Consider the following 12,172-nt stretch of genomic DNA (forward strand, 5'->3'; position numbering starts at 1 on the left):
CTTTCTAGTAATTGCAATTTGCTGTCAAGTTTCCATCATATTTTCTACTCATAGAACTTTCACACAAGTCCTTCACTTATTTGCCTTTTAGTTTAGCTTTCTGTAATGGAGTAGGCTTTTTCTGAATGTATATTTTAGTGGCCGAACCAGAGTATTCTACTAATAAGTATTTTAAACTGTTATTTCAGTTTAGTGTTTACATTTTAGTGTTTAAATAATTTTAAGAGTATTTAGTGATTTGTTTAATTGAAAGTAATTAATGTATTTCAGACTGAATGCCTTTGAAGGCAATACTTCATCTTATTCATCTTCATATTCCAAGGCTTTAGCAGGCAGCTACCAGGGTACAATAAACCTGTATTGATTAGCTGATGCAAATATTGCCTATTAGAATTAATATAATTAAAACTAAAAAGAAATTGTTTCAGTATCCTTTATTCTGTTCACATTCTTCATACTCCTAAATGAAAATATACTATAAGTAATGAATCTATTTTTAGAGCTCAAGATCGAATTGAGATCACTTAAATGGAATATTGAAATAGCCAGTGACTCGCTTTGTGCCTTGGACAAATTTCTTCATTTTTCTGGACTTCAAGCATTGATTTTTATTATTTTTAAATAAACTGAGGATCATCATGACATGTCTTCCCTGGGTTATTTTGGTTAAATAATATAATTTATGTGATGTATTTTGACTGCAAAGAAAATGTTCTACATGTGTAATTTATTAGTATCAATATTATTACTACTCTTATTTTCATTTTATTTAAAAGTTCTATGAATAAGAATAACACCTGGTTGTTTGCATAAATAATTTTAGGATTCAGGGGTGAAATTTATAAAGACCTAAAACTATACATATAAATATCCAGATCATTAAAGTTTGGGTCCTGTAAACACAATGACTTTTAGTCTTGAAACTTAAATATCTGTGGGAATTGAGCTCAATAGAATGCATAATTCTCACCAATCAGTCTGAAATGTCATACACAGCTGGGTTAGTATAACATATGGCTTGAGACAGTAGTGAATCACTTTAACATTCCAGCAATAAGGTAAGACAGTTACATGTCTCTTAAAACTTCAAGATGTCTAAGTCTTACTGTGGGTATATCTTTATATCGTACAAAACCATAGCTGCTATCAAGTTGTATCTGTAGGAGTGGAAAACTATTCTCTTCTTTCCTTCTAGGTTCTTTGGGTGGTCCAATAATTAAATTAACATAAGATTGCTTAATTGGAGAAAAACAAATTCTGTATGTATGGGAACCCCATGAAAAAATGAGACACCCTAACAGTCAGGTAAATGAACTTTATTACAACCATTTTGAGATAAGGCGAAGGGGGTAGAAATGTGGAGATTCAAAGAGGAGGAAGGCAATTCACAGGAAGATGAGAAGAGCAAATGTTTTGTCAATAGCTGTTTGCCATGCCATGCAGAAAACTCTCCCTGATATAAAATATTTTCTTTGGTGATAACTCTCTTCCTAGCACAGAACCTCTACCTAAATTCTTCTAAACAGTTAAGAGGGAGGTAAAAGCTCTTCCTGAGTCTACCAGGCTTCGATTGTCCACAGCTCAAAATAATGCACATGCCAAGTGGCACGTTGTGGGGTGGCGTTTTATGCTCCCCTTCACAGGAAATTAAAAAAAAACAAACTATAAATTGAACCTTATGGCAAATATAGGCATTTTATTTTGAACAACAAATATATCTCTTAGAATTTCTTTCTACTTATAACTATTTACACAGATACATTAAGACATATTAAGAGAATGATCTATGGTACTTCATTCATGATAGTAACAAAGGAAGAACGTTTTTAACAACATTAATAATTATTGAAACTGTATTAAGTTAAGAACTTGTTTATTTCCTAAAAGGAAGACCATGAAATTAATGAAACATAGTTATACTTCACCATCCATTAAAAGAAACTATGGGTTAAAGAGTAGATATAGTTCTTGCTCTGTAAACTGATAGTAGATATCATAACCTGGTATGAATCTCTTATGGAAGAGAACAAATACCAAGTATGCCACGGCAATTCTATATATACATGTGTGACAAAACTTAGAGATCCTGTGAGCTTATAAGACTTCCAAAGACTCTGAAATACAACATAATTAATTGTGTATTGGACTTTAGGTGGTAACATAAACTGAATCTATTGAGACTGGGGAAAGGAATGTGATAATCCCTGTCATTTTTTAAACAAATGTCAAGAGATGTTAGTTAATCAAGAAGAGTCATTACTCAAAGTGCCAAAATTTCAAAAGGAAGTGGGCAAATCTGGTTAAGGAAAGAGTGTAAAAGGTGTGAAGTGGTATCTCATTGTAGTTTTGATTGGCATTTCCCTAACAACTAGTGAAGTTGAGCATCTTTTTCATGTATCTGTTGACCATTTGTATGTCTTCTTGGGAGAAGTATCTGTTCAGGTCCTCTGCCAATTTTTAATTGGATAGTTTGTTTGGTGTTGAGTTGTATGAGTTCTTTATATATTTTGAATATTAACCCCTTGTTTGGCCCTGGCCAGTTGGCTCAACAGTAGAGCATCAGCCTGGTGTATGAAAGCCCTGGGTTCAATTCCTGCAGAGGGCACACAGGAGACATGACTATCTGCTTCTCCACCCCCACTTCTTTCTCTCTGCCTCTCCTGCAGCTATGTCTTGAATGGTTTGAGAAGCAAGTTTGCTCTGGACACTGAGGTTGGCTAAAAGGCCTTGCCTCAGGTGATGGAATAGCTTGGTTACCAAGCAGCAGCCCAAGATGGGCAGTACATCACCCTATAGGGGGCTTGCCTGGTGGATCCTGGTCTGGGCACATGCGAGAGTCTGTCTCTCTGCCTCCTGCCTCCCATCCTCTCATTTAACAAAAAAACAAAACAAACAAGCAAGCAAACAAATCTTTGCAAATAACTTCTCCCATTCAGTTGGCTACCTTTTTGGTTTTTTTTTTTTTTAATTTTTTTAATTAGTTTTACTAGGGTGACATCAATAAATCAGGGTACATATGTTCAAAGAAAACATGTCCAGGTTATCTTGTCGATCAATTATGTTGCATACCCATCACCCAAAGTCAGATTGTCCTCTGTCACCTTCTATCTAGTTTTCTTTGTGCTCCTCCCCCTCTCCCTTCCCCTCTCCCTCCCCCCCCATACCTTTTTGTTTTGTTGAAGCTGTTGTTTGCAAATAACTTCTCCCATTCAGTTGATTACCTTTTTGTTTTGTTGTTTGTTTCTTTTGCTATGCAAAAGCTTTTTAGTTTGATATAGTCCCATTCACTTAATTTTGCTTTTACTTCCTTTACTTATGGAGTCAAATTCATAAAGTCCTCTCTAGACCAAGGTCCATAAGTTTAGTACCTACACTTTCTTTTATGTACTTTATACTGTTGTCTGTGTCTATAAATTTTTTTTTGTTTTTCTTGCATGTTAATTTGTTGCTTTCAGTTTTATATCCCACATATGAGTGAAATTATATGGTTCTTAACTTTTTCAGTCTGATTTATTTTGCTTAGCATGCTATTCTCAAGATCTACCCTTGTTATCACAAATGCCAGCATTACATCATTTCTCATGACTGAGTAGTATTCCACTGTGTGTGTGTGTGTGTGTGTGTGCGTGTGTGTGTGTGTGTGTATGTATATATATATACCACATCTTCTTTATCCAATTGTATGTTGAAGGATACTTTGTTTGTTTCCATGTCTTGTCAACTGTGACTAATAATAGGAATGCAATTAACATAAGGGTGTATATATATTTGTGAATAAGTGTTTTTAAATTTTTCAGGTTCTTAGGGGATAGTAAATAGTAAAGGTGGTCAAATATATGGTAACAGAAGAAGATTTCACTTTGGATGGTTGGCATACAATACAATATACAGACAATGTATCTTAGAATTGGACACTTGAAACATACATAATCCTTAATCAATGTCACCCCTATAAATTTAATTCAAAAAACATGAATAAGTATTGAACACATTATGCTAATTAACAAAGACAAACTAAAAAGGTCATATGTTACATGATTTAATTTATATGAAATATCTAGAATAGAAAAATCCAGAGACAAATTGCCAGGGATTATAGAGAGGAGGGAATGTTGTGTAATTAATTAGTGGGTATAAGATTTTCTTTTGGGGTGATGAAACTATTTAATAAGAAATAAAATGAGTTTTAACATTTGGAATACTGTTTATGAAACAGGAACATAAAACAAGTCTTTGGAAACTTGAGTCAAGACCTTTAGAGAAAAGAGGTCATGGTTAATGTCAAAGTGGATAAAGTCACTAGAAGAGAGAGTCTAGGCTGAAGACAAAACATTTGGTTGCACCTATATTTAGTGTTCAAGAAAATTTGCAGAATACACAAACAAATTTTTTAATGAGAGGGAAAAAGTATGTTTGTAAAAAGTTTAGAAATCTGTATACTACAGAAATAGAAGATTTTATATACTTTTCTAAAAGCTTCCTGAAATTGAAATTAAGGGTAACAATCTTAAGAAAGCAAAAAGTTTTGAACAAAACAATGTCATGCTTACTTGGTTTCCAATTGTGTTAAAGTTAACTATTTGACAGCTGGGTCTATTTTCAAACATACATAATACAGTGGTACCTTGACACATGAATTTAATTCATTTCATGGCCAAGTTCGTGACTCAATTTGCTTATGTGTCAAATCTAATTTCCCCATTTTAATTAATGGGAATGCAATTAATCTGTTCCAGTCCCCCAAAACCACAGGAATTTTTGTTTTATATGCTTTTAAATAAAAATATATACTTTATAAATAACAAATACACACACACATGATAAGAGAGAATGAAAACAAATAACTGTTTTATGAAGTGTATTTACCTTCAAGGTCAGGCAAAGATGCTGGCAGAGGGGGAGGGTATTATTAGCATAACAATGGCCCTTCCCAAGCAGGAAGGTAATTAGAATTTCACAGACAGCTTTCCAGTACCATTTGAAACAATAAAAGTGAGCAAACTCAAAAAACACAAATTCTAAAAACTCATTTGTCCAACATTCCACCCCTTTTGCTCACTTTGCAATTCACGCCACAGGCATTCCTATGCAAGGAATTAGGCACATCACACAAACAAATTATAGCAACAGCATAAGTCATATAATTTCTACCAGATCTGCTCCCTCCTACATCAGTCTCTCTCATATTGTCCAAAAGCTGCATGTCCATCCAACAAGGGAGCTGGTGCCCCCTCTGGTCAAAGTCCAAAAGTCAGTCCATGCACATGGGGCCTCAGGCCTCCTCCTTCATCCCTGCCATCCTGGCAGCTCGTAAGACGCTGCCCCAAGGGGGAGCGTGTGGCAGTGGCAGCCAACATTACCACCTCTGCTCCAGAGAACATGCTGCCATCCACTCCTATGTCCCAGAATCATAGAAAACCTACCAGGGGCTTAGTTGGTACTCTTTGTTGCTGGGCTTATACTTTCTGGAGTCTTCAGACAGCAGTTTCAGCCCCACTCTTCTCATCCTCAGAAGAGGAGCTGGAAACACCTGCTCCCAATGACTCAGAGCCACTCCACCGGCATGGCTCCAGCTTAGGCTCCCGTGGCTGCTGGCTCTCCACAACTTCCAGGGCAAACTGCAACTCACAAACCTGTAATTTCTTCTCTAGAGACTGTCCCTTTTCCAGGTGCAACTCGCAAACCTGGTTGGCCTCCTTCTCCAGCACTTGCTCCAGTTCCAGGATCTGCATCTTTCTCCCATGGCCATTCCAACTCCTTCTGCTCCTCAGTTTGCAGGCCTCGGGCAGCCTCTTGCACAGAGCTCTCGGTTTTCTTTCATAAGGCTGTAAAAATCACCCAGCCCACGGTCCCCAAAAGGACAGCCATGGGGAACCATAACAACAACCAGTCCTCTACCTCACCCCTCAGGGGTGGTGGCAGCTCCATACTGATCTGATCCGAGTCCTGTCAACTACGCCAGATGTATGACCAGTAGTCGCAGCTGTTGCAGCCATGCACATGCTGGTTCTCATTGAATTCAGACAGATGGTAAAGAAACAGTGGAGCCAAAAAATGGTGGGCCATTCCTTTATTCAAGACTCGTACCGGCCAATGAGCACACACACAGGGCTCCCAAAGCCCCTGACACATTCTCCGGTTCCACAACTAGGAGAATCTTCTCCAGTTTTTCCTAGAACCAAAGACCCCCACCAGTCTCAGTCACCTCTAGTTCCCCATCTGCACACCTTCTCCCTTCTCCTCTCTGCACAAACTGTCTTCTCCTTCAGCACCCTGCCATCCTGGCTTCTTTCTCTTTCTCTACCATCTTGGCTCCTCTTTCAGTACTCTCTGTGTCTTCTCTGTTCTCTCTCTGCCATCATGACTTCTTCTCTTCCCCCTTCTTCTTCTCTCCTTTTTAAAACTTTTCTGGCAACAAAACCTCTCCTCCAGTCAACATTAACATTACAATAGCCCTTCCAAAGCAGGAAGGTAATCCATAATTTGCAATCAACTACTCTGCTCTGAGGTCAAGCACACAATAACTGCCCAGCACCATTTTTAACAATAAAAATAAGCAAACTCAAAAACACAAATTTTACAAATTCATTTGCCCAACACTCGTGATTCAAATATCTGCTCATGACTTAAAGTGACTGCTTAAGTCACTTTAATTTTTTAATTTTTTAATTAAAAATTCCATGAGTGACTGCTGTCTCTCAAATTGCTCGTGATTTAAAGTGCTCATGTGTCAGTACCACTGTATGACAAACTTTTCCAAAATATGGAGGAAAGGGACACATAAATTTTACCAGTAAGAGGCATTACAGATGGTGAGAAGAGAGAATGGACAAATTGACAATTATGTTCCTAAATAAAAGATGATAGTCCCCAACAGAAGCAATGGTACCTTGACACATAAGCATTTTAAATCATGATCAATTTGAGAGATGAGCAGTCACTCGCAGGATTTTTTGCTTTAAGTCATGAGCGGATACTTGAATCAAGAGCTTCTGCCACCCTCCACTAAATGGCCTGCCAAACCTTCTGAAAGGGAGGATGAAACAAGCTTCCATGGAAAGGTTTTTGTTGAACTGACCTCTAAGTGAAAGCAAGGAAAGTGTGGCAAAAAAGCCAAAAGTCAGTGAAGAAAATTATGATGATTAAGCAAAGTAAAATAATAGCAATTAACTTTAGCGATAAAGTTACATATCATACGTAGTGTGTAAGTTAAATTTTGCAATTAAACCTAGCATTAAGTGTGTAGACAGTAAGTTATGTTAAGCAATGGCATATGAAATGAGAACATCCTCTGCCAGTCTCCTCCCCCTTCACCAGCATCTTCATCTGACCTTGAAGGTAAATACACTTCATAAACCAGTTTATTTCTTTACATTCTCTCTTATTTAACATATATATATTTGTTATGTATAAAGTACATTTTCTTGTTTAAAAGCACATAAAACAAAAAATTCATATGGTTTTGGGGGCCAGAACGAATTAATTGCATTCCTATTAATTTAAATGGGGAAATTCAATTTGACACACGAGCAAATTGAATCATGAGCTCAGCCATGAAATGAATTAAAGTCGTGTGTCAAGGTACCACTGTATAATGTTATAGAAGTGAAAGAAAAATCTGCTACCTCTGGTATTTAATCAAGAAAGAAGATAAATTTTCCATCCCTAGCCAACACACATGCATATAAAGAAAGAAGCATAGGGGCCTTGATCCTCAATGTTGCCTAAGAAATTTACCCGAGACCTGGGAGTTTCTGCAAGAAAAACTACCATTTCAAAAGTCCAATGTATTGCTAAAGATGGAATCTTGAAATCAGTTTTGAGGATAGAAAGTGCTTTCTTTAGGAAAATACAGTTGAAAGGGTCTTGAATCAGATCAAGCAAAAGGAAAATAAAATATGGCAAAGTTCAGAACGACAGGAGGTTATACTGTTCTGACAAATGTAACGTGGCTATTTCAACTGAGGAATTTTTAAGGATATATTAAGATTTCCTTGGTGTCTGAGGAAACAGTTTATCAAAGGGATCTGGAAGTGAATTAAAGAAGATATGAAGGAAATGATTAACTATCGCTTGATTTCTAGGAAAGGACTTCTATATGGGAAGCCAAGGCTCAGTGGAAAACAAATGAATGACAAAAAACCCTGTGGGTTAGGATTTTCCTATGCCAGACTTTGCAAACAATTATTATCTGTTTCTTGGCCTTCTATTTAGAAATTACTCTTTTACCTCCATGTAAAGCCAGTACTCAGGGCCACCATCACAGCTGCCTGGCCCATGCAGGTTCACATTGGATTTGGACAGTCGGTAAAGAAACAATAGAGCCAAAAACTGATGGGCCATCATTTTTAATCCTAGCTTGCACCCGGTGGGCAAGTAAAAACACACACCGGCTTCAAAACCCACTCATTCAGGGCTCACAAAGCTACTGACTTATCCGAGTTTCCTAGAATCAAAGGTTTCTAGGTCACCAGACTTATTCACCTCTGTTCCCCATCTCCTTCCTTCTCCCTGCACAAACTCTGCACTAACTGGCTTCTCACTCAGCACTCCGCCATCTTGGCTGCTTCTCCTGGCCTCCTCCACGTGGCCTTTCTCTGCTCTCTGCTCTCTAATGCTAATCTCAGGAACCAAGAGTGCAAGCTCCTGTTCTGCCCCCATTTTATAGTGTAGATTCATAACCTTCAATCCAATATACAAAATAGGGAAGTCTCTAATACAAAGTCACTTATCTGGGGCATGATGGGATTGTACCACCCCACATCAAAACAGGTGGGAAAGGCTTAATCCTAAAACCAAGCCCCAGGCTACAAGGATCCTGCCTGCCCACAGCCCACAGAGACACATATTAATATCACCTGGGCAACGGCCTTCACGTGGGCAGCATCATCTTTAACAAAGTGAGCATAATACATTTTATCTGCCCAACACTCCACCCTTTAGTAAAAGTATGTTAATCTCTGAAACTCTAGTACCAATTTAGTTTAAGCATGACTATAGGAAGTGGAGAGAGGAATGGGTTCATTAAGGAAGATGGAATGCCAACAAAGAAGTAGAAATTCGAACCAATTATATCAAACAATAATTTTCAAGCATTGGACTATGGAGAGCACAGCATGGGACTGTGATAACTGAGGAAGAAAACCAAACAATTCACATGGAAATGCAAAGGATGTAGAAATGTCAAAATTCCTTCAAAAAATGCAAAATGTGGAGGAATCACACTATCTCAGAATAACATTTACTATAAAACTGCAATAATAAAGAACTTTTAAAGACAAATACATATATCAATGAAACAATAGTTTAAAAGTTGTCAATGTAAGAAATTTCCAAATCTTTAAGAATTTTTTTAGTTTATTTTAGCCAAAATGTCTACAGTTACAAGGAAGCAAAGTTTCAACACATTGAAAAAAACGCTCTGGAAAATGGCACTTACTTTATACATCAGAATCAAAGGAGAAGCAGAAATGGGTTACATGAAATTGAATGGTGATAAATTGGGTAGGCTGGAGAAAGCAAAGAAAGGAAATCTCTGAGATTGTATAAAAAGTAAAAATGTCTATACTAAAAGTTCTTTTACACAGGCAGGAATAAGGTAGTTAACAGTAATTCACATGATAACAACAACAATGACAGGGTTTTTTGGTTCCTGCTCTGGTGGGATGCCTGCCCTAAGGCAGGGGCTGGGGGGCAAGAAAAGAAAATTATGACCTGTGGTGGCGCAGTGGATAAAGCATCAACCTGGAAATGCTGAGGTTGCCGGTTCAAAACCCTGGGCTTGCCTGGTCAAGGCACATATGGGAGTTGATGCTTCCTGCTCCTCCCCCCTTCCCCCCCCTCTCCTCTCTATAATGAATAAATAAAATCTTAAAAAAAAAAGAAAAGAAAATTTCCTTTACATTTCAAAAGCATGTTGTCAAGAATGTTATTGTAAATGCAGAAGACAAGAGACATGCTAGATTAAGGTAAACACTGACCTTTGTGAAAAAAAAATCTCCCTAGGACAAGACTAACCACCATGAACTGCTTTTATTTAGAAAGTTTTGCCTGACCTGTGGTGGCGCAGTGGATAAAGCGTCAACCTAAAAACGCTGAGGTTGCCAGTTCAATACCGTGGGCTTTCCTGGTCAAGGCACATATGGGAGTTGATGCTTCTTGCTCCTTCCCCTTCTCTCTCTCTCTCTCCCCTCTCTATAATGAATAAATAATAATAAAAATAATCTTAAAAAAGTTTTAATCCAGACCATCCTGTGTGGTTACATTAGGTCTCTGAGTCTGTAAGGCCACCATGCAGGCCTCCCCTGAGCTTGTCAGGTTCAGCATGTGGTCCCTTTTTCATCCACAAAGTGAATCCACATATACGGTCAATTGATTTTTAACAGATTGCGAAGGTATCATAATGGAGAAAACATCGTTTTTTCAGTAATGGTGCTGAAACTATTGAATGTCAAGGTACAAAAAATATTTTTTGAACGTTGCTTCATATTAAGCACAAAAAATAACACAAAATTAATAGTAGGTATAAATGTAAAACTAAAAACTACAGGACTCTTAAGATAAAACAAAAGAGAAAATAATTGTTACCTTAATTTAGGCAAAGATTTCTTACATCGTTCACAAATCTGAACTCTAGGTTTGTTCTTAAGTTGAATCTGTATGTAAGTTGGAATAGGTACATTTACCTATTAAGTACAATTTAGATGTTTGTCTTAATATAGTATTTATTTTTACCTTTTGTGCATATAAATACTTAAACATTTTCCAATTTATAGAAACTATCTCGCTCATAACCTGGGGATTGCCTGTATTCATATTTTAATATTCTTTCTTTTGGAATCCATGGGAGTCCGAAAAGACCAGAGTAACAGGCTTTATGGAAAGGAAGAATGGAACCCTGCTGGGCACTTTTCTGGGAGAAGGGCACCGGTTATAGACTAGGGGCAAATTTTATAGGGTGTGGGAGAGCCTGAGGGGGTACTGAGTCAAAAGTTCTGGTATATTCCCTTTTACAGTTTTAGGATTTCAGCTTTCTGGAATGCTCCTTCTTGGGGTAGGTTGATCAGCTTCCTGGAACTTTTCTGCCTCAGGGGTGTTTGTCCAGTAAGTAAGGGTGAGGTCAGGCAGCCAGGTGGAACAACAAAAGGGCAGTTGGAATTTCATATATCTATCATTTTCCTGTCTTACATTTTAAAAGTTTTCTTTTAAAGTGTCTCCCAGAGACTTGGGTATATCAGAGTACAATTTTCATAGACAGTTCTGCTTCATTGCTTTAAATTAGAGAAATTGTAAAGCCAGTAGCCACGGCCACCATCACAGCTGCATGGCCATGCAGGTTCGCATTTGATTCAGACAGACAGTAATGAAACAACAGAGCCAAGAACTGGTGGGCCATTAGCTTTAATCCTAGCTTGCACCTGGTGGGCAAGCAATACACACAGTAGGAAGACACTTCCCTTTCCATTCAGGGCTCCCAAAGCCACTGACTTATCCAAGTTTCTTAGAATCAAAGTTCCTACTTTACCAGCCTTATTCACCTCTGTTCCCCATCTCCTTCTCTCTGCACAAACTGGCTTCTCCTTCAGCATTCCACCATCTTGGCTGCTTCTCCTCTCCTCCACGTGGCCTTTCTCTGCTCTCCTTTCTCTGTTCTCTCCTCTAATGCTAATCTCAGGAACTGAGAGAGAGCAAGCTCCTGGTCTTCTCATTTTATAGTGTAGAAATCAAAACATTTAATCCAATATGCAAACGAGGAAGTATTTGATACAAAGTCACTTAGGGTGGGAAAGGCTTAGTCTTAAAACTAAGCCTTAGGGTATAACAACCCTGCCTGCTTACAGCCTGTCCCCCACACCCAATGCAAATCATAAGCAAGCAAACCTATATATCATATTTACGAACTTATTTGACCAACTGAAATATATTTGGATCATAAATAAGAGATTTAGAAATCACTTACTAATCTTCTGGAACAACTAATGAGTTGTTTGTGGTTTGTTTTGTTTTGCTCTATGAAGAAAGACTGTCAAAAGCAATAAATTTCCAGGTTAGATACAAGTTTCAAGAAAATTGTCATATAGAAAACAAGGGATTTTAGAATTGTCTCACAATCATATCATCTCACCAAAATAAGAAAATACAAATGAACTGAAATTGTTTTTTTTTTTTTAAT

Source organism: Saccopteryx leptura, chromosome X, assembly GCF_036850995.1.
Source record: "Saccopteryx leptura isolate mSacLep1 chromosome X, mSacLep1_pri_phased_curated, whole genome shotgun sequence".
Classification (NCBI taxonomy): Eukaryota; Metazoa; Chordata; class Mammalia; order Chiroptera; family Emballonuridae; genus Saccopteryx; species Saccopteryx leptura.